Below are 26,681 nucleotides of genomic sequence, written 5' to 3' on the forward strand. Positions count from 1 at the left end.
AGCTAGATGCAGTAACAGAAAGTTCAGAGAGGGTCCAAAATACTGATTGGGTGGCACACTATGCGAATCACTATAGCATCAAGAGCAGAGCTCACCTTGTATATGGATACTATAGAAACTAGACATCTGACTTAAATCGGGTAGTATTTTGAGCAGTGATACAAGCCAGTCTGTGTATTCACTGGAATAGATCATAGTGAGTGTGGCACTTATTTGGGGCTCTAAGTGAGAATATGTAGTATAAGGAGCAATCTGAGAATCCTGCTTGACAATAGACTGTCCTTTGCCGACCATGTAAAGTTGGTAACCTCTTCCACCTTTTTTATACTCAGAATCTTAAAAAAAGATTCTACTATTTATCACAGGTCACTTACAGAAATTGTCCATTACCTCCTTGGTAATGTCCGAGTTAGACTATTGCAATGGTCTTTTATTCTATGCCAACCATTCAGTTTTAAAATAACTTCAATCTCTGCAAAACGCCGCTGCTCTCTTACTCCTCAACATTCCCAAATACTTTCCAGTCTCTGATCATATCACAAAATTGCACTGGCTTCCTGTAAGACAGAAAACTGTCTTTAAAGCTCTCTGCATTATGTATAAAGCACTGAATAATCAAGGCCCTACTTTTTTCCAAGGATAACATTAACTGGAATAAACCGGGCGGATCACTCAGGTCTGCATCCTGTATGCTTTCTTCAGTTCCCAGATATCAACGACTTACCTGGGGAGGTAGAAGTTTATTTCGCAGAGGTTACAAGGCATGGAATGCTCTGCACATCACAATGAAATCAACACCCACTCCACTAGCCTTCAGGAAAGCCATCAAAACTTGGCTTTTCAAGGAGACCCTGGATTTATCTCGCCCCTAGGTAACCTGCTTGGTATAACTTTGCAGCACTTTCGAGTTTTTCAGCTAGCGCCTAGACAACTTTGGGTATTAGTAGCGCTCTACAAAAATTCTTAACATAACATGTATGTCGTATTATGAGCAGAGCTCACCTTGTATATGGATTCTATAAAAAGTAGACATCTGAATAAATTCGGGAAGAATTTCGAGCAGTAACAAAATCGAGTCTTTGTATTATCTAGAATAGCTCTCTTAGTGAAGGGACGCTTATTTGGGGCTCTAAGTGACTGTATGTACTATTACCAGCAGCCCCCACCTTGTATATGGATAATTTAAAAACTTGTCATCTGAGTTCATCCCAGCAGATTCCAAGCAGAGATAAAAGCAAGACTGTGTGTCATCTAGACTAGATGTCTCAGTGAGTGTGGCTCTTATCCGGGACTCTAAATGATTATCTGTAGTATCAGAAGCAGAGCTCACCTTATACATTGATACTATAAAAAATAGACATTGAGTAAATACAGGTTGTATTTTTAGCAGTGCTAAAAGTCAGTCTTTGTATTATCTAGAATAGATCAATAAGCGACTGGGGCACTTACGTGGGTCCCTAAAGGATTATGTGTAGTATCAGAAGCAGAGCTCACCTTGTAAATAGATACTATAAAAAGCAGATGTCTGAGTCAATACAGGTAATATTTTGAGCAGTGATGAAAGCCAGTGGGTGTATGATCTAGAATAGATCTGTGAGTGAGTGTGGCGCTCATGTGGGGCTCTCTGTGTGTTTCTGTAGTATCAAGAGCAGAGCTCACCTTATACATGGATACTATAAAGAGTAGATATCTTACTAAATACGGGTAGTATTCGGAGCAGCAATAAAAGTCGTCCTGTGTGTTGTGCTAAGCAGAACTCCGAGTCTGGGGGATAGCAAGAGCTGTGTGCGTGTCACGGGCAGCAGAGCTCTGACTCTATGTGTGTATCATAAAAACAAGTTCTAAGTTAAATTGGGTCTTAGTCTAAGCAAGGATTATTTCGAGCAGAGTTGAGAGCATGTCTGCTCCGCTATTATCCCACTGAGCATCACGTTATACCGTTTCAGATATTGTAAGGAAGATCCTGTGTGAATAAATCTGGCATTCCAAATCCTGGCCACCGAAGTCTAGGTATAGGCGGTGTATTTTAAAGGCCAAGAGCATTTGGTCGACCATGGGGCATTCTAGGTACATCAGGACATTAAAAATACTGTTTCAGCGTTGGTGGTCATGACCTCGAAGGCACATATTGTCGGTGGGTATTCTGGCATTCCCTTTATTGGAGTTAAGTCAAAGTTTGAAATGCACTGCCTTTCAAACAATGTGGGAGTGGCACTGATGGGGGTGATGAGAACAATCTGCTTCCTGGATGAATTTGCGTGGAGCCAGGGGCATTCTCCCTCTTACTCAGTTTCACATTTTGACATCTGTGAATGAAGGAGCTACTGATATGCAGTGCTTAATTTGTGCTTATTCTTTCCGGTGCTGAGCACCGGCACTTACTTTTGAGGGCCGGGGCTTACTCTTCTGCCTCAAGCATCTGCTGCGAGCAAAAGACACATATGGGGAAGACGAGGAAACGAAAAAGCGTCACAGAGGAAGAAAGTAGAAAGCTGCAAGAGTGAGCTCATTGGGCAGGGTGTGGCTTTATACGGATTGAAGAGGCCCGAGATGGCTTCAGGATTACGCTCTCTCAGTATTCCGTGTTCACACATTTAATTGCAGCAGCCGCGTGTTTAAGAGGAGGGCTTTGGACACCCGAACCTTTTTATTTACAAATTAAGCACTGCTGATATGTACATCCTTATTGAAAACTGCAAGCGCACTATTTTCCTCCTTACTTATAAACTCTCCCACTAGTCTACTGGTCTCGATTATAAACCCAGTGGACAGACGAGGCGCTACTGTGCCACCAAGCAACCATCCAAGGGGAGCAGAGAGGCGAAAGCCAAGCATTGGCTACTGTCGTGCCCCCGCCCTCCTATTTGACAACTATATATGTTACATTTGTAGTCATATCTTGGCAATCTGCCTGAGCTATACCGCTATATATTTTAGCATGAATGTAATTGCAAAATATTGATTGACTTAAAATTATTGCAAATGCCAAACCAAGAGAAAATGTTAAAATGCGGTTTAGGCTTCATTAGTCAGACGGTTTAGGGGCGCTGTAAAGTACCCCAGCATTCCATGCTATTCGCAGTTAAGCATCCCTGCACTGAAAGAAGGATGCAGGAGGAATTCACATCTGTCACATTACAAAGCAGCCATGCGCCCATCTCGGTGAGTGATGCTTTTCCCGTTATTTACTGGATGCAAAAAATCGAATCAACGCCCCGCAATTCAGTCCTCGCGATAAGCGCCCCGTGGAAAGGCGACTTCAGCACATTTGTATCAGCCCGAGTCCGGCAGGCTCGCGCCTGACTCATATCCTGGAGTTTTGTGCTCATAAACAGTGTGATAAAAATGTGCATGTTTACTAAAATAACTGGTGTGTCAGGGCTTCGTCTGTTCTTAAATTATCCCAAATATTGCTCTCGCATCCCCTCGCAAGTTATGAAATTAAATGCATTAAAGGGTGCAACAATTTAATATATTTAACAGGCTCAAGAGGTCGAGGAAGGTAAGACAGAAGAGGAACAACCTGGGAAGCTCCTAGCAGTACTGTAGGGCTGGGGCCATCCAGGAGCCGTATAGGAAGGATTTCCACAGTCTGCGGCAGCATCTGGGAGACGGCGCGAAATCTCTGATGATCAGTCCACGTCAGTCGACTGGATCAGACCTGTCAGTTCGAGGTAGGTCACTCTCCTTGATTCCATTGTAAAATACCCAAGTCAAATGCCCTGATTTATCTATCTCTCGGAAGATTGAATACTCTGTCACAGATGTGAAGGAAATCCCATCAGCCGCATTGCAATCCTTAAAGGATATAATGGGATCGTAATTAGGGCTCCTGGTGTTAGGGTATTTTTTTTTTTACATTTCTGTTTGTATTTAACCATATTTATTTTTTGTCCAGCTTATTAGCATTTATCCTTAGTTATTTTATGGTTTGAGAATAAGTGGAGTCAAAAATAGGACATATCAACATTTAGTTAACTGTTACACATGTACTTTGATGCCTGACACGTTATAGCAAATTCAGCAACTAAATGTAGCAAAACAATACACCCACTGGCAAATATTTGCAATTTACTACAAATATATTTTAAGGTATCCCTGAATTTAAAGATATTTGAATCTGTTTTTTTTTAACTCTCCATGCTGTCTTAGAATTCACCACACATAGCATGGAAAGTCATTCATCAGAAACCCAATTTCCAGTAGTTTTCCGCTTCAAAAAATAAATACAGACAGGAGACACACTGCTTTATGTCTGTATTTATCTGTAAAAAGCAGTAAAAATGGAAAACTAGGAGCCTTCATGGTAATAGGGCGGTTGGGATATCCTCCACATTTGTGTCAGAGTATTCCCCTCCGCAAAGATCTAAATCAGGGCCAAAGTCATGCACAGGTCCAGATGTTTATACTGGAGTTTTACAAATAGCCAGTGCAGACAGCAGAGAATTGCTTCAGCCTTTTCTCAGCACACTGGTATGGGTATAAATGTAGCACAAACCTAGCAAGAGAGAATCAAAGGGATGTGCATGAAATTGTGGCGCATGGAACAATTAGAGATTGCTTATATAAAAGCGATGCCTCGGTTCCTTACTGCGCAGGGGAGGTGATGCGCGGATTCTTTCCCCGCAGGTGAGACGATGCATCAGTTCCTTACTGGCAGGGGAGGTGCTGCATTGATTCTTTCTGCGCAGAAAAGGCAGTGCATCAATTTTCAGACTTGCGGCCTCGGTTCTTCACTGCAGTGAGGGGTCAATGAGAAACTGGCGCTCAGGGTTGATGTGTGGAAAATCCAGATGCTCTGTGTTGATGGGACCGTGGTGAAACAGTTGATTCTGCAGCTGCGGGACAAGTGATGTGTCGAGTTTTCAGCCACAAGATAGGCCCTGCGTCTATTCTTCCAGCGCAGTGCATTGATACGTGGATTTTCTCATTTACATCAGCAGCTTGCACTTTCAAGGGCCCAGAGTCTGGAGTTGGCATCACTTGACAAGTCAAGACTCTCAGCAGAGGTTTTTGATGTCCCTGAGACTTCTTAACAGGAGGCACACTCAGTACAAGCCCTTGGAGAACCTTTGGAAGCAGGATGTAGAAAGCCAAGTCCAGTTCGTGCACACCCAGGACAGAAGCAGCAAGCAGCGGGCCAGCAAAACAAAACAACAGGCAGAGTGGCAGACCCTCCTAAAGCATCCAGATCTTCTTCCTGGCAGAATGTCGTCAGTCCAGAATTTTCTAACTATGTGGGGTCAGAGGCCGAATACTTATATTCATTTCTGTCTTTGAAGTAGGCAAACTTGAAAGATAAGTCTTTGTAGTGCAGAAGACCCTGCCTTAGCACCAGACACACACCAGGCGGGTGGAGACTACTTTGTGTGAGGACAGGGACAACCTTATTCATGTGCCGGGATCAGCTCCTCCCACCCCTCTAGCCATGAAGACCCATCAGCCTGCTGATGGGCCACCACGATATGCAGGGCACACCTCAACTTCCTTTGTGTGACTGTCTAGGGTGAATGCACAAACAGCCCAACTGTCATACTTATCCAGAAGTGTATTCCACAGTCAGGCGGAGGCACAGAAAGGTTTAATAAGAAAATATCCACTTTTTTAAAAGTGGCATTTTCAAACCTACACTTCAAAAAACAACTTCACTAAAGATGTATTTTTAAATTTTGAGTTCAGAGACCCCAAACTCCATACCTTTATCTGCTCCCAATGGGAAATTACAATTAAAAGGTATTTCAAGGCAATCCCAATGTTACCCTATGGGAGAGACAGGTCTTGCAATAATGAAAAATGAATTTAGCTGTATTTCCTACCTTTTAAATACACTGCACCCTGCCCATGGGGCTGCCTTGGGCCTACCTTATGGGTGACTTACATGTAGTAAAAGGGAAGGTTTGGGCCTGGCAAGTTGATGCACTTGCCAGGTCGACATTGCAGTTTAAAACTGCCCACACAGATGCTGCAATGGCAGGTCTGGGACATGTTTACAGGGCTATTTATGTGGGTGACACAATCAGTGCTTCAGGCCCACAAGTAGCATTTGATGTACAGGCCCTGGGCACACTTGGTGCACTATACTAGGGACTTACTAGTAAAATAAATAGGTTTGGTACCAGTTGTTGTTTCTGGAGCAATATACAAATCATGTGCTTGACAAACTAATGCTATATTATACTTAAAGCTAATATTTGAGGGATAAATCATGCAGCTTAGGGGGAGACTTATTTCCTTGGTGGCAGGCGTATTACTCTGTAGCTGTTGTGTTACCCATGTTGAGGCATTGCAAGTTGAAACAGCCCTTTTTACACTACTGCTGGTAACCCTGCATGATGCACTGAGGTGATCACTGCTGATAGTCTTGAATGGTGTGACCACCAATGCAATCTTGTCTGATGTGGTCACTATTACTACACTAATAATATTAGTAGCTCGGGAAGATTTTCATTGAACATAAGTTGCTCTTATTACTGAAAAGGTTGGAAACCTCCGCTTTGCACACTCCATGTTCTTTCTTTACATTTCTCTCTGTCTTTTATACCTTAGATTTGCAGGCAGTATGCAAGGTTTGCTGCCTCATGCCAACTTTCATGCACTGCATTGCTATCTGCCTCTTCAGTGTTCCAGTCGCCTTATTGCACTAATGGTCTCCACTATACATACACAATGATGGACAACAAAAAACAGGATTACTGCCAGGAGCTAGCCAGCTGCCTGAGAAAAAATAATTGTTCTCTGTTTTAAAACTGGGAAACAATTTATTTGAAAATCTACAGTCAGGTTGTAGCATCATGGTGGTGCCCACTGTCATGCCCACCTGTGAGACATGGGTGGCCGTCACATAGTTGTACCCCATGTGCATCCATCGGCTCTGCCAATGCTCACAGACTGCCTCTTGGTCTTGAAATCTTGCCATTTCATAGTCTAGGTGAGTAGAAGCTACAACTTTACCCCAGCCATGTCATGTCACATACTCAGTCAAATGCCCAGACAGTCACAGCATTGGATGCCAGAACCAGGCATGTCTCACTTCTGCAAACTACTGAATCCACCTGAGGACAGAGGGAGGGGGGAATGAAGGGGAAGGGAAGAAAAGGAAAGGGGTAGGGAAAGTAGGGTGAGGGGTGGAGAAGGTGGATGGAAGGGAGGGATGGAGGGCGAGGGATGGAGGAAGGGAGGAAGATGGAAGGGGAAAGAAGGAAAGAAGTGGGAAGGAAGAAAAGCACTGGTGGCAAGGAAGGGGGAGAGAAGGGAGGTAAGGGAGGGGAAGGAAAGAAGGGAGGAAGAGGGGAGGGAATAAGAGAGGGGAGGGAAATAAAGAACGAAGGAAGGGTGAAGGAAGAAAGCAAGAGAAGGGGAAGCAAGTAAGGAAGAAGGGAGTAATATAGGAAGGGAGGCAGGGAAGGAAGGCTGGGTTTAGAGAGAAGGGAGGGAGAAAGGAATGGAGGGGGAAGAATGGAAGGAAGGAGGAAAGGGGTAAGAGGGGGAAGGAAAAGAGAAGGAACGGAGAGAGCTGGAGGGAAGAAAGGGAGATGGAAGGAAGGAAAGGAGGGAGGGAGAAAGGAACATAATGGGATGGAAGGAGGAAAAGAGCGAGGGAGACAGGAAGGAAGGTAGTGTGGAATGGAGTGATGGGCATGGAGAGGGAAGGAATGTTTTTTAAGGAATGTTATATTTAGAATCCAAACATAAATACCATTAAAAGTAATCGGTTATTGTTTGCGAAGCGCCACAAGGCACTGCTCAAGAGCTAACAGATGAGTTCACAGCAGTGATGAGATCATTTATGATGGGTTCGCATCTAAGCACCAAAAAATTCAATCCATGATGCAGGCCATGCCCGCTGGGTACTGTGCCTCTCAGTGTATAGCATTCATATGGCTATATGCAGGCGTGGATATACCCTCTATAGCAGTGGGTCCCAACCTGGGGTCCGGGGACCACTGGGGGTCTGCAAAGCCTTCTCAGGGGCTCCCCGACTGCTTAGAAAATTAAAAAATATTAACAGATTAGGTCCCCAGCTTTCAGTAATGACTCAATGGGGGTGTCCCTGGATTCCAATAATGACTCAGTGGGGTTCCCCCGGTACCAGTAATGATACAGTGGGGTCCACAGAAGTCAAAAGGTTGTGAACCACTCCTCTGTAGTGTATAGTGTGTGAAAGAATAACTGCTGGGGCCCAGGGTTTTTTCCAAGATGGCCTCTCATCCACCACCCTACACTCCGTGACCCTTTGTCTCACTCCCGCAGGTTATTTTTTCATCTTTTCTTTCTCCCTCTGCCACTGCGCGCCTGTCTTTCTCCTTTGCTTCTTTCCCGCTTTTCTTTCAATTATTCTGGCTGAGAGTCAGATTATGAAAAATCAATTCCAGCCCCCACAAATGTGTACAGTGAGCCCCATCTGTAGCCACTAGCTCAAATTGAGCCCTCCTTTACCATTGGTCCCTGTGTATAGCTGTGCCCTTCGGCATTGGTGGAACCTCATCCACTTCATGTGCCACAGAGAGAACATAGCGACAGGTCATTATTTGCGTGTTTTGTACTCTACTTCGGGGGCTCGTAATGCCATTGAGGATATTCTATGTGATGTCATTAGTGATGTAATCAATGATATCAAATGTGATGGATGACGTCATGCGTGTGACGTCATCCAGTCCCCGCGCCCTGCCGCCACTGCTCACTATCTTTGGAATATTTTGTTTACAACCAGCTAATAGCACAGCCACCACACACCTAACACTGACCTACGTGGCGCAGGATATGCAACTTAATGTCCTCAGAGTGCACTGAAGTAACTCAGCCGCTCCGTAACCAATGGCAATAACACGCCAGTGTCGCTGATAACCATGTGGGCGGTAGTAGGCAGTGCGTGGCATGTCCTCGCGCCATTGGTTAGTATTATTTATTTTTCAGTAATGTACGTTCCGTATACTCAGGGGCTCTTCAGAAAGACTAGCTGCTCATGACGTCAGCTGTGATATCTTATGACAAGTATTATTTCTCTAATCGCAAAACTGGCTGTACTGTTTTACTGGAGGCACTGTGCCGGGTTGCAGTCCCATTCATTTCATAACAGTGAGACATGTTTCATGCAAATGCGGACAGCCCCGTCCCTTTGGTATAGATAATCCTTTGTGGAATTCTGGATTTCTGGGCATTTATATCGTTTACAGATTTTCCAACAGATTCCTCAACAAGGCCAGGTTTGTTGGCAATGAAAATCCTGCTATCCGCATGTAAGTGCATCTTATCCGTAACTACAAAGTCACTATCCAATTCTATAATAGTATTTTGGTAACTCTTCATGTTGGTTTCCAGACAAGCCAGTGCACCACATTGTATCTGACGAATATAGCTATGGTTTTGTTGTCTGCATCCCTGTGTACGTATAATTCTTGAGTTGTTGAATTGTACCTATTTTTGTATATAGTCCGTCAGGCGCATGAGCAGCATCACTGTACATGTTCTTTTTCGGAGATTAATTGGTAGGTGGTAGGACCCTCGTGATGTTCAGAGGGCAGTGTTCTGCGCACAGTGTGTGCACGGGTGGGGAAGTGATGGGTTGCGTTGCACACTGTAACTGCGTGCAGCCCCGTCACCGTGAGCCCAAATAAATCAAGGCAGATTTTACCGCGTCCCCAGCCCCAAACCCCCCCCCCCCCCCCCCCCCCCCCGCGCGCATTACAGGGTTTGTACACGAAGAATAAATCAGTTAGAGCTTAGGGCAGTAACAAAGACGCCTAGCAGTGCCTTTCGGTTTCTGCTTTCCCAAGGGCAACGCTGCACGTCGCTTTTAAAATATGTCGTGAAAAAGTGCCTCTGTGTCAGCAAATGGACAGCTTAGGGTAAAAGGCATTTTAGAGGACTGACTTTTCAAAAGATCACTAGTTAAAATCATGCTGAGCAACCCTAGCACATACTAATTGCAAGTGAGCCGAGCTGAGCCGGGGTAGAACCCAGGAAGAGTGTAGAAGGCGCCGGTGTGCGTGAGTTATCTAAATGTGCAGCCGGAACTCGAGCTCAGTCCTGATTAACCTCTGACAGACTGACTTTGTTAAAGGTGAAATTGTCTTTTTGGATGTGTATTGTTATTGACGGATCTTGAGAGGCTATACATAGTTTATTATCTCGCGTTTGGCCAAGCAGTGGGCCCGCCCTTCATGGCTATTGGCAAGCACAACGAGACTGGGCTCGGCCAGTCCTTAGGCCAAGTCCTGAGGTAGGCATAACTCGTGCTCACAGCTTTAGACTAGGCCAAAGGCCAGGCCCTGCACTAAGCCCCCATAAATACATAATCCTTTGATCTGCACAGTGTGGAGGGGGAGTGCTCAACCGCAGTCTAGCCATGCTCACTATTTAAGGCCTTCAGCTGAGGCAACACCAATTAAGTGAGTGCCGGGCCTGGCAGTTGCCCGGGATTTTCACCCAGCCCACTTCATGGAGCTAAACTGGGCCTCATTCCTACTGGGAAAGCCCTTGCATAGCCAGCACTTTCCCTCTAGTCCAGCAGCTAGAGAAAAGCAGGCTTGCATTCTTTGCCAATTTGATACAGCCAACAACCAGGTCAATTTAATTCTGTATCTAGAGGTGCTGCGCTTTGTATCAACGTTTTCTTCTGTTGGCCCCGTAGTTGTTGCTCCTATTCCACTCATTGTCATTTCATCACTAATGTCAATGGTGAGGTAATATGTGATGTCAACAATGATGTCATCAATGTTGTCATGTACGACGACATGTAAGGTTATGAACCATGCATTGGTGGGTGAATTATAGAACTTCCCTCTTTTTCAGACTGAAACCTGTAACCATTTGTTGAATCACATATTTCTACAGTGTACTGCTGCCACCTTTTGAAATACATAAATTACTAGCTAACAATTTCTGTTAATATGTAGCAACTGTGATTTTCCCCTGTTCAGCAGGAAAATACTCTACTGCTAATATGTCCTCAAGTTTTATTTGTAAGGTATGTTAGATATTATTATTTGGCTTATTGTATGAATCATTTTATGCTATGCTAGTGAAAATAAATGTGGCTTAATAACACATTATTTGCAACAACTGTACTAATAAACACACTTTCACTCATTTAGTACTACATTGTATAGGTGAAGTCCTGTGTTTTTACCACAGCAGATCCTACATGACTTAATAAACACTGCATATTGTATCACATATCCCACTTCTAGGATCAGTCGATAGAGGAAAACAAATGGGGCCATGCTCACAAGGGATAGCTATTGTGATTCTGATCCTATATCACTGCATGGATTTAACCCCTGGTACCTTGGGCATGATTATATGCATTTGTTTGTGCTGCCTATGATAACTCAGCATGGTGTAAACCATACACACATATTCACTGAGCTTAGTTTACCGTGCATTACCGTTGTTGAGAGAGAGGAGAGACATCATTACCTAATCGAGGCTTTGCAGCTATGGGATCATAGCCCCTTCCCATACGCAACACTCTATGCATCTGCATACATATTATTTTATGTTGTATTAGAGTTTTTTTTGTTTTATGGGTTATAGTTTAATTAATGTTAAGGTTTATGTTCTAGTTTAATACTGTTTATAATATGGTTTACTTTACGTTGTGCTTTTTATGTCATAGTTCTTTTATCATTTATTTCACTGTATGGTTTCTCTTACATGTTGGTATAGTTTCTAATGGTGTGCTCTGTTATGGTTTGGGTTGTGAGTAAATAGCAACATTTGCCCATTTCCAACCTCTCGTCGTAGAGGTGCATGCCTGGGCACATCACTGGAGCTCTGCCACCACAGGTCTGCAGTGCACCTACCACTAGAGTGAAAGTATTTTTGACAACCATTTCTAAAGTAGATGTTGATGTGGGTAGTGTGTCTCTATGGCCTACAGTCACATATGGCCTACAGTTCGTGTGAATCGTTTTGAACAAGGTGCGACAACCCCTTTGCAGCATGTCAAACCTTAATGCACAAAAAGTAAACAATTAAGCTTTTCAAACATTTTCCAACATCTCTTTTAAAACGATTATTGCTTCTAAATTCATAACAATAAAGCCAAGCATCAACATAAATGCCAGCTTCTCTCTTCCCTACTCCAACTTTTTTACTGCCACTTCCTGCCACTGGCTAATTTGCCATCACTCTTCACATTGAATACTTCACCACTCCGAACAAGAGCACCAAAAACTTAACCCTTATTGAGGTACCCCATCAGTGTGTATATCTACTCCTCAGATAGGTTGAATATATTCAAATCTACTTAGTACACCTCAGACGTTGGTCCGCGTTCTCTTTCCATCCTCCATACCTTACTGCTTTGGGCAGCACCAGAGCCAGGTTTAGAAAAATTGTACCTGGGAAGTTCTTCATCCTCTGTAGTCCCCATGACCTTCTCCCTGGGACTCACCACCTAACCTCACAATTCCACAAAAGGTGACCAAGGCTCCTTTCCCACCCCTCTTTTTGGTCTTAATTATCCTCACACTTGTTACAACGCCATTTAATCATGCCCTGTCTCTAGACTTCTCTATATACTAAACACATCTGGCATCAGTTAAAAAAGTAATAATCTTGCATTGTCACAGAGGTCCAATATTTGTTACATAGAGCCCGATTCTCCACAAAATATGGAAATGTACTAATGTAGGCTTGCACCTGTAACCTGACTACATTTATGTATTTGGTGCAGAGGTTAAAGTACTCCAGGCGAACTCTTGGGAATCTGTACCTGTTGCAGATTACTAAAAGCAGTACTGCCATGAGAAAGTATGTTTGCACGAAAGTATGCCTGGCACGTTTCTGAATTATGAAATGTGCTGCTTTTTTGTTTCTTCAGAGGCAACATATGTGTCACATGGAGAAACCCTTTCCCAGTACCCCACCGATTCTGGGTGTATCCATCTCCTTTTCCACATTCAACCGCAGTCAAAATAACACAAATAAATCTCTGAAAGTTTTCAGGTCTGTTAATTGCCTTCCAAATGTTTGTGAATACCCACAGGAAAATGGCAAGTTTGTGTGTGTTCTCAAAGTCTGGCAAGTTGCTCCAACCTGCAAAGCCCACATAATCCACCCATGTGTGCAGAGTTACTCACACTAAATATTCCCACCATACTGTAAGAATTTGATGTCAGAGGAAATTAATTTACAAGTGGCAATACACATTATACAAATGAGGAAAATGGATTTTTAAAGTAGTTGCTCACATAAGCACCACTCTACTAGTAGAGCCGTTAGTGCTACAGGTTTGTCCTACGATGACACACAAATCGTCCTTACATTGGATAAGAATACTCCCAATTTTCAGGATCGTTTTGTGGCTTGTCTTTCAGTGGATGGGTCAGAGCAACCTCCAACGTAATACCAGTAAGACCCAAGTCTTAGTCTTTGGTTCTCCCTCTCTTATGGGGTGGCAATTTTTGCCCAGGATCTGCTCCTTCGCCTCCCTCCCTTTTTACAGTGGCCTGTAAGTAGGGTGTACAATTTGTCAATGAACTTTCTTTCAGGTTCCAGGTGGACGGTGTGATAGGCCTTTGCTTTGGCTTCTTAAGTACCATGAAAAATGTTTATGTTTGCTTCCGGCACAGTGCCAGAAAATTGTCGTTCATGAGTCTATAACCTCAAGGCTGGATTATGCTAATGCACTGTACTGGAGCCTGCCACTGTATCAATTCAAGAGTCACCAGCTGGTACAGAATGCTGCGCCCGGACTCCTGCCAAATCTTCGTAAAAATAATCATATCCAAGGTCATTTTTGGGATCTATATTGATTGCCGATCCACCAAATGCTTCATTTCAAAGGACTTGTGATGCCCTACAGACCGTTTTATAAAGTAGGACCTAGCTATCTGGTGGAGAAACTAATCCATTATGTCCCTACAAGAGGTCTACGCTCCTGAGATGCGCTGCTGGCTGTATTGCCCAAAACTAAGAGGCTGATTTAGGGAGGCTCCTCCTTTTTTGGCTTGTCCGCCTATAGCTAGAATCCCTCCTACCCCGTTACCTACAGGCCACAAAAGATGAGAGCTCCCTTAAACAGGGATTAAAACCCTGGCTGTTTAACCAGGCCTTCTAATTTCTTTCCACTTCTGGCTGTTGGTGTTTGGATCTTCACGCCAGGACACTCTAACGAGTAGCCGTGCGCTCTACAAAAACCATAAATAAATAAAAATAAATAAATAAGCGTCTCTTCGTACACAAATAACATTGCAAATTGGGTCCATCGTCTTTCAAGAGGGACAATACATTTAGATGCTTTCAATAGCTAGTCTCCTAGCAATCATGTACTTTTCTTTGCCATCATATATAAACAGTATTGTCCACATCAATAACTGATACCAGGTTGTTGGATTATTTTCCAGTACATAATAAAACAGTGACCCACACTGTCACTAGGAATTTCCTGATAAATGTTCCTATCTTGGATTATACACTGGGTTGTACAATTTTAGTCACTACAGTAAAATGTCGGAGTTCTACTTTAGCTAGATGTCAGATGCCTCTTTAATATTTCCAATGTCTTTTTCCGAAGCAGTGTGCTTTCTACAAACCTCCATAAAATAGTTTTATTAATCTGTAATCTGTTTTGCTCTTAGACTTGAAAAACAAAAGGCAGGAGAATTACTTAGCCTAATTACTGCCTTAAATTTTATTTCTCAATGTAGTCATGTACTCACATAATTACTGCCTGCTGAGAACTCCGGGTGTGTTATGTGTAGTCACTTTGAGGTGTAGTACTCTTTGAGTATGAACTTAAAGCAAACATATGTCTACGTGAAGGAACACTTCATTTGCTGGTAACAGTACTATCAGTTTTTCATCAGTTAAAAGTTCTCTCAAATTCCTCCCAAATACCCTTTAAATTTCAGCATTCTTAGGCCTACAGACAGCTTTGAACTGTCTCCTGTTAAAGCCGTGTACAATACTGTTAGAAAGTGCCCTTTTTATTGGCATGGTTACCCTCACTTTTTGCCTAGTGTCAGTATGCTTTGACTGTTTTCATTGGTATCCTGCTAACCAGGACCCCAGTGATTATGCTCTCTCCCTCTAAATTTGGTTGCTTAGGACTTTGCTCATCCCGCAATTGGCATACTGGTGCCCCCATATAAGTCCATAGTATATGGCACTTAGGTACCCAAGGCCTGAGGGGTTCCCCATGGGCTGCAGCATGTTTTGTGCCACCAATGAGAGCCCATGCAAAATGTGTCTGCAGGCTTAACATTGCAGCCTGGGTGGAAAGGTGCATGCGCCCTTTCACTACAGGTCACTGTAAGTCACCTCTATGGTATTACCTGTGTGTAAGGTTCCCCCTTCATGAACAGAGGTGCCCCTGTGAACTTCGTAAGTGCGGGGAAGCCATTTTACCTGTGTACTGGACACAGGTCACTACCTATGTCCAGCTACATAATGGTGACTCCGAACCCGGGCATATTTGGTATTAAACATGTCAGACTCATACCCCAATACTGTGCCAGTATTGGGTGTATGATTCCATGCACTTAGAGGACCCGCCCAGTATTGCTCCTACTAGTCTTCCAGGGTTTTGCAAGCAGCCTGTGCTGCTGCCACCCTCCAGATGGGTTTCTGCCCTCCTGCTGCTTGACCAGCTCAAGCAGGGGAAGGCAGAACAAAGGTTTTTCTGTGGGAGGGGGAGGCAACACCTTCTCCCTTGAAAATAGGTGTTAAATGGTTTGGGACGGGTAGCCTCCCCAAGCCACCGGTATGCTTTGAAGGGTACTTTTGGTGACCTCCTTGCATTAACTGGTTTGCACCAGTCCAGGGACCCCTGGTCCCTGCTCTGCATGAAACTTGACAAAGGAAAGGGGAGTGACCACTCCCCTGTCCATCACCACCCCAGGTTGCCACTTGATTCTGCCATCTTGAATCCAAGGTGGGAAGAGGCCCCTGGGAGCATCTGAGCGGCCAGGTCAGGCAGGTGACCTCACAGTCCCCTCCTGATAGGTGGTCACCCTGCTAGGTGACCAATCCCCTTTCCTGGGCTATTTAGGGTCTCCCTTTTGGGTGGGTCCTCAGATTCGATATGCAAGATTCCTGCAGGACTCCTCTGCAATGTTTACTTCTTCTTCTGGCCACTGGAACTGCAACTGGGATGTACAGAAACCAACAATCTGCAACTTCAGCGATGACTCTGCCTTGCAACATTGTTTCTCCGGCTCCTTCCAGTAACTGCAACATTTCCCCAGCTGTGCATCCTTGGAGGTTGGCGAGACTCCAGCCTGCACCAAGAATTAAGAAGGAATCTGCCTTGGAGTGAAGGAGTCACTCTCCTGCATCTGCAAGCACCAACTGCAACGATGACTGGCTGCGTGGATCTTCTCTCCTCCAGAACTGTGTGGATCCTACATCACAGGTGGTGATCTGGAGTGGTCCCCTTGGTCCTCTCTGCCAGCTATCCAACTTGGGAGACTGTAAGCCCTTGCCTCTCCTTGCAGGACAGTACCCCTGTGCACCGCGACTCTTGCAGCTACCACGGCTGGTTTGCTCCTCCTCCAATGGATCTTCAGGCTACGTGTAGCCCGGGCCCCACCACTTCTTCCTGCCTATCTTAGCCTTCTCTCTGCTGCTCCAGCGACATGGGACTTCTCTTCAGGTGTACTGAGTGGGCATCACTGCGACTGCTGTGTCTGCTGCCAGTGGGTTGCCTGTGGGGCTGTCTCCTCTTCTTGTGACTCTCCCGACTGCTGAAGTCCATCCCAGACTCCCCTCCTTGGGTCAAGTACCCTGGGCCTTGCTGGTCCTCTTCAGCCTTGCAAAATTTCTTTTTCATCTGTTGCATTTACCAAGGCTTGTTGGTGGTCTTCCTGCACCACTGACCCACTGGAACCCGACAGCCAATGTGGGACACCAACTGCATCACTTCAGGGACTCCTCTTCTGCTCCTGTGCTGCACAGGTGGTCTTCTTCATCCCCCGTCGAACTGGTCCTGCATCCATAGAAGGATGGGTAGTGCCTCCTGCCACAACTGGACAATCCATCACAAACTAGACTTGGGCCCCTTCCTTAGCAGGTCCTCTTCTGCCAGAATCCATCTTTGAGTTCTTACAGTCTTGTTTGGGTCTTGCACAATCCTTTTCCAAAATCCTCCTGTTTGGGTGCTGGCTGACACTCTGGTACTCAACGCTTGGGGTTCCTAGTACCTCCAGCTCTCCTCTACCAATTCCACATCCTTGGGTGGGCGGACTGTATCTTTCATTCCATTTATTTAGTATATGGTTTGGTCCTCCCCTAGGGCCCTCACTATTTCCTATTAATTTTGCCAATACGTGTTGCTTTTTAAGGTCTTTACTGATTGGTAATGTGTATATAATTGTGTGTTTACTTACCTCCAGTTGGGGAACTGCCTATTAGTATTCCAGTATTTGTGTTACCCTGATAAAGTATCTTTATTTTTGTAACACTGTGTGGTTCTATCATGTGTGATAGTGCTGTGTGACTGTAGTGGTATTCCATTAGCTTTGCATGTCTCCTTGATAAGTCTTGGCTGCTCATCCACAGCTACCTTTAGAGAGCCCTGGCTTCTTAGACACTGCCAACACTTCACTAATAGGGGATACCTGGACCTAGTATAAGGTGATAACACCATAGGTACTCACCACACACCAGGCCAGCTTCCTACAAATACCACTACTCAGAAGGGGCTTTGGGTCAGCTAATTGCTTATAATGTGTTGGCTTTCTTGTCAGTTTTATTTGCTTGCTTTTTATTCCCTGGCTGCCCTTCCTCTTCTTGTGTTTGTCCCTTCCCTGGAGCATAGCTTCCTTATTTTCCTTATGAAAAGATGATTTATATCCTTTCAAGCTCAGATCAAGGAACTACTTTTCATTTCTTAGAGAAGTCCATGGGAGTACATGTGTTTTCTTGCTCTCACCCCGTGTGCTGCTTACATGTATACTTTCCTGGGACTTGCATAAAGAGGAGACTATTTTGGGCTAGTCTTATTTCCTGTGTCCCACAGGTTACATGAAAGCCCCTGCCTTGGCACACAAACACTGTTTGGAGGGTGATGGAGGAGGGCAGGCTGCTGCAATCACTCAGCTGGTGTTTGAGGCGGAAGATACATTTAGCATGATTGAAGGGAGACATCTTTTCTGCCGGAGTTCCTTAAATGTGCTCCTTGGGCTGTTGGAGAGCCCAAAGAGGGCAGAGCATGTGTATTAATGTTGAGTTTGTTGGAAAGTAAATTAGGCCTGGCAAGATTTTTCTTTTAAATTCCAAGACTTCTTATTCAATGCCTCGGACAGCTGTTACGTAACTGCAACTGGTCCTCTGCGTTACTGTTTGCTAGACTACATGATTTTAAATTTATTCAGAGTTTCCTTTGTGAAAAGGATTTGTAAAATACACCAGACTGTTTATGAATGTTGACAATATTAAATTCAATGTAAAGTTTTCAGATAGTTAAAATATCTAGTTGCTTCCCTCCAACGTTTTGAAATGTTTGTATTTTACTTTATCAACAATGCATTACAAAAAAGGCATTGGTTGAGCCAGTAACTTGGAATTAACATATTTAAAGCTGTGACCTATTGACTTTGCAAATACTTAATGAATTGGCAGTTTGTAAAAATGGCATACTCTGTTTACAATGCACTGATCGCCCATTTAAGTAGTGGATCGAATCCGGGAGCCTCTGGAAATGAATACGCCACTGCTTCCTAACGTCCAGTGACAAATGTTTTCTAATGATTTAAATTCCTCTTGTGAAAAAAAGACTAACAATTGGGAAACAAATGTTCAGAGGTACATTTATTTAGGTGTTCCACAGCCATTTCAAATCCCTTCTTGAAAGTTAGAGTCATATCAAAAAACAAATATTACGAAACGTTAACCTAGTGTTGAGGCACTGACACACAATTCCTGTGGGGCTCACTGCGCCCTACACAACAAATCAAATCAAATCAGGATTTATAAAGTGCAACTACTCACTCGTGAGGGTCTTCTTAAGGCACTATGGAGGTGTGTCCTCTGAGCTTCAGTTGAAGAGCCAAGTTTTAAGGTCCTTCCTGAATTAGGGTAGCGATGGTGACTGCCTGAGGTGCATGGGTCACCATGAGATATGCACCGGAGCTCCCACCAGCTGAGGTCTTCCGTATGCAGGGTGCGGTGGCTTGTGCTTGTTGAGCAGAGTGAGGATGGCTAGTGGGGGAGTGGAAGGTGATGTGGTGGTTGAGGTAGGTGCGTCCCAGGTTGTGGAGGGCCTTGTAAGCATGGACAAGGAGCTTGAAGTTTATTATCTTCTCAATGGGAAGCCAATGGAGGTCTCTTAGTTGACTGGAGATATGTTCCGACGGGGAATGTCCAGGATGAGTCTAGCTGAGGAGTTTTAGATGTGCTGTAATTTCTTGAGGTTCTTCTGGGTGGTACTGGTGTAGAGGGCGTAGCCACAGTCAAGTCTGCTGGTAACCAGGGCATGGGTTACGCTTTGCAGCAGTCCTCTGGGATCCATTTGTAGATCTTCCGGAGAAGTCCGAGTGTGTGAAAGCAGGAGGATGTGACTGAGTTGACTTGGGGGCATGGTCAGCGATGACTCCTGGATGATGCCAAGGTTGCGTGAGTGGTTTGTTGGGGTGGGTGCTGAGGGTCGATGGCCAGCAGGAGTCGTCTCAGACTGCTGTGGATGGTCCAAGGATGAGGATCTTGGTCTTGTCAGAGTTGAGCTTGAGATAGCTGTCATTCATCCAGGCAGCAACGGCTTCCATCACGTTGTGGAAATTCTTCTTGGCAGTAGTGGTGTTTTTTCTCAGTGAGATGATCAGCTAGGTATCATTGGCGTAGGAGACTATGTTTAGTCCGTAGTCCCGGACGATGGATGCGAGAGAGGCCATGTAGATGTTGAAGAGTGTGTGGCTCAGGGAGGAGCCCTTTGAAAATCCACAGATGATCTCCATAGGTTCTGACAGGTAAGGCAGGAGTCTGACTCTCTGTGTTCGGCCAAACAGAAAGGAACAAATCCCGGTTAGGGCCTTTCTGCAGATGCTGGCTGCGTGGAGCCTGGAGCAGAGGGTGAGATATGAGAGTGTGTTGAAGGTGGCAACAACGAAACTCCTCACTTTCAACGATCGTTGTCTTCACAAAAAATAAACTTCTATTCTTAAAGTGCTGAGGGTACATTCAAAGCAGCTTTAGGTGTAAGGTTATATATCATGTATCACCCACTGACGATATAATTTCACAAACAACACCTGTTAATGTTGGTTGTTAACATTTCATTACTAAACTATAATCCTACTTAGAACATGTGCATTTTCACAATTCAGTGTAAATGACAGGGTTACAGTGGATGCTAACTGGCCCGCTGCCTGACCAATCATAAGTTATTTTCTGTTTATCTCATTGAACGACAGCAGCCATAAAATGACTGCACCTACTGGCAGAGGAGATGCTGGGTAAGAGGGCAGCAGGATTGTTTTCCCCCTTTGCATCCTTCCCACAGTGGCACACTGGTGTTCTCGGTGGATCACCAATGGCACATTCTCATAGCAGTACTGACCTGTGGAGTGGGCAGTATTGTGACAATAATTGTTCCACACTCTCATCACTAGTCCTTCCCTTTTTAACTCTAACTCAAGGGTTAGGCAGTTATTTCACTACAGTGCCCGCTCTCCATATTACTGGGCATATTTGAGTCTTTTTCAGAGAATAACCCATTGCAGCTTCTAGCAATGATAGCTCGGGATGAGGGGCTTTTCTAACGAAAAGGAAGTTCACGTGCTGAGATAAGTGCCTTGAATTGGAAGCATGTTGATAAAAAAAATATTTTGTTACCCACTACTAATTTTATTAATGCACTACTAGCATATCGATTAGTACAAAAACAGCTTTGGGGAGCGTACTTTTGAGAGCTGACAGGCCTTCCAAACAATGTGTGCCAAAAATAAATTTGAAATGTTTGTGAGCAGTGGCGGAGCAAAGGAGGAGAAGCAGCTGGATGAAGCAATGGGAAGTGGATAAATAATAATAAATCTGGTTTGGGGGAAAAGGGGCAAAGCAGCATACAGTGGCACGGCTACACTGAGCTTTGGGTGGGGGAAGCACACGAACAAGTGCAGCACACAAAGTAGAGAGAACACAGAGCACACAGGGATGGCGAGTGTTTGAAGGAGGGAAGAAGCACACAAGAGCAATCTAGAAAACACATTCACTCTCATGGAATGCTGAAAGAAAAGAATAAAAAGTAGTTCCCTAAATGTGAGCAGTGGAAGGATATAATCCATCCAATCAAAAGGATGATAAAGAGCATATGCTCCTAAGGAGGGGCAAACAGATGGGTAAGGCGAGCCCTTAAATAAGAAACAAGGAAATGAGAGTGATAATGAAGCCAAACGATAGTAAGCAATGGGTGGGATCTAAGCCCACTGTTTGTTTTTGGTCAGCCCGACAAAGGTCTTTTGAGACCAAACTAATTGCAATGTCTAGTAGGTGAGACCTAAAATTGAATTCGCCCAGCCCTCTTGTTCTACATGTAGCCACCATTGCAGAGATCAAAATTCCGAATATTTTTTGATTCATTTATTTATTTATTTGTTGTATCATACAGCACTGCTTATTGCTGGGGTCTCTCTGGGGCTCTAGGTGAGAAACAAATAGGCATGCTGATTGAAAGGAGCTCAAATGTAGAGTCCAACTAGATATATTAGCTGTGGCTGGTTATGTCATTCTTTTTTGCTCCCTTGCTGAAGCTGGAATGTAGAACACCAGTCTAAAAACCTTTGTTTTCAGGAATGTCCGAGACTGAAAATAGCATGGTTTCCCTAAAAGCCAAGTGCTAATTGTGCTTCATAATCAGGTCGAGGACAAGCAGAGCCCATCCACTGTGCTTTAGTCTCTTTAAGATCGGTTGTTGGCTCAGCTTAGCAGAGGCAGAGGGAAGGTTCTAGACTAGAGTGCCAAGGTGTAGGAAACTGGCTCTGTATATACTATATCAAAATGTGATATAGAATGTACAGAGTCCAGGGGTTCCCCAGAGGCTTAACAGAGGCTAAAGTAGATAATACTACTGCTCTCTTTTGTGGTAGTGTGGTGGAGCAGTTAGGCTTATCAGAGGGTAGTGCAAAACTTTTGTTGTACACACACAGACAATAGTGGAAGCATACACTCAATGACTTAACTCCAGAGCAATGGTTTTTATATAGCAATAATATATTTTCTTAATTTATTTTTAGAACCACAATATTCAAGTTGCAGGTAAGTACTTCAATAGATTTGTACTTCACACATGTATCAACAGTACTTTGTTTGAAATCGATAAGTTATACAGTTCTTGAAATATTGGCAATAATCTATTTTAAAAATGGACACTGCAATTTTCAGAAACAGTTCCTGGGGGAAATAAAAGTTAGATTGTTTTACAGGTAAGTACAACACTTACAGTTCCAGTCTCCAGGGGTTAGGAAGTCCACAGATTGGGGTTCAAGTTAACCCCAAGCACCCACCACCAGCAATACGGGACCGGCCGGGTGCAGAGGTCAAAGTGTAAGTAAAATTAACATGGGCTCCGATGGAGACTGGGGGCACTCGGTTTCAGATCTGTAGGCAGGTAAGTACCCGTGACTTCGGAGGGCAGACCTGGGGGGTGTAGAGGAGCACTGGAGGGGCGGGGCACAATTAGGGACCAAACATACACCCTCAGGGGCACTTGGGGCGGCCGGGTTCAGGGTGCAAACAAGATGTCGAGTCTCCAATGATTCTCTGTGAGGGGACCCCGGGGGGCACTCAAAGGCTGCAGGCAAGGTCCAGCGGGGTGTCTCAGGCACACCACTGGTTGGACAGGGAGGAGGGCCGCCTGCTGAACGTAGCTGCACTGGGTGTCGGTTTCTCCAAGGCCTGGGGGATGCGGGTGCAGTGTGTCTTTAGGCGTCGGATATCTTCGTCCGGAGCTTTGCGGTCAGGGAGGTCCTCGGGATTCCCTCTGCAGGCGTCATCGTGGAGGGGTGGAGAGGTCAACCGAGGGTGGGTACTTGCTCAGCACTGCCTGGGGGTCATCTCTAGCTGGTTGGGCCACATGGACACGGGCGTCGGGTGCAGAGTGGTTAGGACTCACGCATGCGGAGTAAGGTGGGAGTCCTTAGTTGTTGGTTTTTCTTAGACAGAGCCGCTGTCCTCAGGAGTTCTTGGTCCTTTTCGGTGCCAGGCAGTCCTCTGAGCTTGGCAGAGGTTGTTGGTCCCGCTGGATGTGTTGCTGTTCTTTTGCAGTTTCTTTGAAGCAGGACACAGGCCAGTAGGGCTGGGGCCAAATCAGTTGTTGTCTTCCTTCTTCTCTGCAGGGGGTTTCAGCCAAGCAGTTCTTCTTCATCTTGTTAGGTCACCAGGATTCTGGTGAGTTGGGTTTAGGAAGGCCCTTAAATCCTAGATTTTGGGGTGTTTTAGGGGTTAGAGGGCAGTAGCCAATGACTACTGTCCATGAGAGTGGCTACACCCTCATTGTGCCCACTCCCTTTGCGGAGGGGGGCACAATCCTAATCCTATTGGTCCCTGTCCCCCAAACCAAGATGGAGGATTCTGCAGGGAGGGGGCCACCTCAGCTCTGGATACCTTATGGGTGGTCCTGGCTAGAGTAGACACTCCTTCCTGTTTTCCCCAATTTTCCCACCGGACTTGCCGTCAAAAGTGGGGCTTTGTCCAGGGGCGGGCAATTCCGCTAGCTGGAGTGCCCTGCGGCACTGTAATCTAAGGCGTGAGCCTTTGAGGCTCACCGCCAGGTATTACAGTTCCTGTAGGGGGGAGGTGGACAGGCTTTGTTTCTGACCACAGAGTGCTCAAAAGCTCCCACCCCATGTGGTCTGAAAGTGGCAGACCTGCACAGACCGGTCAGTCCTACACTAGCAGTTTGGCTAACATACCGGGGGCATCTCTAAGATGCCCACCGTGTGCATTTTTGTAATAAAGCCCACACTGGCATCAGTGGGGGTTTATTGTGCTGAGAAGTTTGATGTCAAACTTCCCAGTTTTCAGTGAAGCCATTATGAAGCTGCGGAGTTCGTAATGACAAACCCCCAGATCATATACTCGACATGGCTACACTGCACTTACAATGTCTAAGAATGGACTTTGACACTGTAGGGGCATATCGCTCATGCAGCTATGCCCTCACATGTGGTATAGTGCACCCTGCCTTAGGGCCGTAACGCCTGCTAGAGGGGTGACTTACCTATGCCACAGGCAGTGGTTTGTGGGCATGGTACCCTGAGAGGGGTGCCATGTTGACTTTGCCTTTTTCTCCGCACCAACACACACAAGCTGCAAGGCAGTGTATATGTGCTTGGTGAGGGGTCCCCTAGGGTGGCATAAAACATGCTGCAGCCCTTGGGGACCATCCTTGGCCACAGAGCCCTTGGTACCAGAGGTACCATTTACAAGGGACTTAACTGTGGGCCAGGGTTGTGCCAATTGTGAAAACAAAGCTACAGATTTTGGGAAAGAAGACTGGTGCTGTGGCCTGGTTAGCAGGATCCTGGCACACGTTCAATCAAAGTTAGCATCAACACTAGGCAAAAAGTTGGGGGGTAAGCATGCCAACAGTGGCACTTTCCTAAAGAAGGCTTGTTAATTTCTGGATGTAGCAAGGACCTTTGACGAACATGCCTTTACACAAGATGCAGAGTGTTTTTATTCTTATCCTGAATTCCACCGGAAGCTAATGGAGAGCCCTTCAGACTGATTCAACATGGTCACATCCATGCTAAGGAAGGCACATTCTGGCTTTGTGGTTCTACACTCTTGACAGTCTGCCATTACGTTTTTCGGTGGCTGCAATAAAAACTGATGCAGACGTCTAGATGTGACACAACCAGAGCATGTTTTGCCTCTATTCGGTGGTTAGTAAGATCATTCTTCTGAGGAAGTTGGGAGTTAGTTCCCTTGACAACTCCATCAATTAAAGATGAAGCTGAGGTCATTAGACAATTGCATCAATTAAAAGGATGAAGCCGAGGTCTGAATTTAAAAGTTTCCCTTTGTTTGAGATCTGCTGTGTGAGTGTAGGAGTAAAGCCCCCATCAGGAGGCGAGGTAAATGGAGGTGACTCCAGATCGACTCTGCTCACAATATGACTTCAGTCTGTTTTCTGTGAAAACACAAGAAATATTTTGTCATCCAACAATCAATAACCTCAAAACCATTGATATGCTAGCATGCTTCGCCGGGCAGTTGTGTATTGGAGTAATGCCTATGTACATCCAGAAATGCATCTCGTTTTGAAAGTTCTTGCCCTACAGAAACATACAGATATTAAAAAATAGGTAAGAGGCAGAAGAACCATGTGATAATCTGTATGGTACTCAAATCGTTTATCCTATTTTAATTTATTTGCTCCAGTTTTGAAGGAATGGTTTAATCCAACCAAAGATACCAGCAAACACTCATTAAGCCCACCAAACATGATGATATGATCCATGGTGATACAGGATACGAAAAGGTCAAGAATAATCACAGCTGTTTGAAGATTTTCCTCAACTGCAATGAGGAATTACTCTCTGGCATTTGCCAGAAATGATTTTGTAACTCGTAAAACTCGACCTCCTGATTAGATGATTATTCAGGACGAGGTTTTGTTCATTAAATTCTTGAAATTGAATAGTAACTTCTCATTCGAGAATTTTGGCATGGAAGCCTAGAGGTAAATTAGTACTTTGACAGTTGTTGCAGGTATGCCTCTGGTTTCTTTACGAGAAGTCTGATTAATGTGTTTCAAAAACTTAGGAACTGCTGTGCAAAGGGAAAAGTTAATTTTGCTAGTTATGTAAGCATACAAAAAGTGATGAATGGAATGTTTGAATGAATATATCAGCCACTGGTAATCACTCAGGGCCACACCCTAGTACATCATTATTTTGTTCATCATGCCACCTCAGTTTGGATGCAGCCAAATGCTAATTTTGGGTATGTTGGGGCTCCTCACCCAGGTATAGCTTGGTTCCAGTGACACAGTGTGCCAGGGACATACAGCTGGGCATACCCGTTCCACTTAGGGGAATACACTAAAGTATACAAAGAGTGATGAATGGAATGCTTGAATTAATCTCAGCCTCTCGTAATCACTTGTGCTGCAGCCCAGGCCATCATTATTTTGCACACCAAGCCACCTCAGTTTGGACCCAGCCATATGCAAATCAGTCTTAACCCTGCTCCAATGGCAAAAGTAGAGCCCAAAATGCAACGCCAGGTCCTTCCGGAACAGAAAAACAAGCAACCCATGACTGATTTTGCCCTAGGTATAGCTTGGTTCCAATGCCAAAGTGTCCATGGGGCTAAACTGAGGTAGCATGGTGTGCAAAATAATGATGGACTGAGATGCAGCCCTGAGAAATTACCAGTGGCTGAGATTAAATGAAGCATTCCATCTATCGATTTTTTGTATACTTTAGTTTGTCATTCTAAGTGGGATGGGTGTGGGTCGCTTGTGTACCAGTTCAAGGAGAACCAGGCCTGGCAGTTCAGCCCAGACTGTTCCCACTGGAGCAGGGTCAAGACTGATTTGCATATGGCTGGGTGCGAACTGACGTGGCATGGTGTGCAAAATAACAACAGACCGGGATGCAGCCCTGACTAATGAGGGAACACATCAAAAGCATGATATGGCATGGGGCAGTCATTATCACTCAGTGCTCTGGGGCATTTTCCTATTTGCTAGACAGTCTGGGCAGGAATCCGGGCTGCTTGCAATGTGTACTGTA

At 44.9% G+C, this 26,681-nt stretch overlaps 1 protein-coding gene across 2 annotated transcripts in view; it reads left to right on the forward strand.

Annotated features, from left to right (window-relative positions):
• Nucleotides 1-26,681, forward strand: part of RBM47 (RNA binding motif protein 47) — a 311,562-nt gene that overhangs the window by 127,465 nt on the left and 157,416 nt on the right. The window contains exon 2 of one of the 2 annotated variants that reach the window (XM_069201973.1): nucleotides 3,484-3,674. The exons of the other annotated variant lie outside the window; for it this stretch is intronic. The gene's annotated coding sequence lies outside the window, so the exon portion shown is untranslated. The remainder of the gene's footprint in view (nucleotides 1-3,483; nucleotides 3,675-26,681) is intronic. 2 annotated transcript variants of the gene reach the window in all.

This window comes from Pleurodeles waltl, chromosome 1_2 (genome assembly GCF_031143425.1).
Source record: "Pleurodeles waltl isolate 20211129_DDA chromosome 1_2, aPleWal1.hap1.20221129, whole genome shotgun sequence".
Classification (NCBI taxonomy): domain Eukaryota; kingdom Metazoa; phylum Chordata; class Amphibia; order Caudata; family Salamandridae; genus Pleurodeles; species Pleurodeles waltl.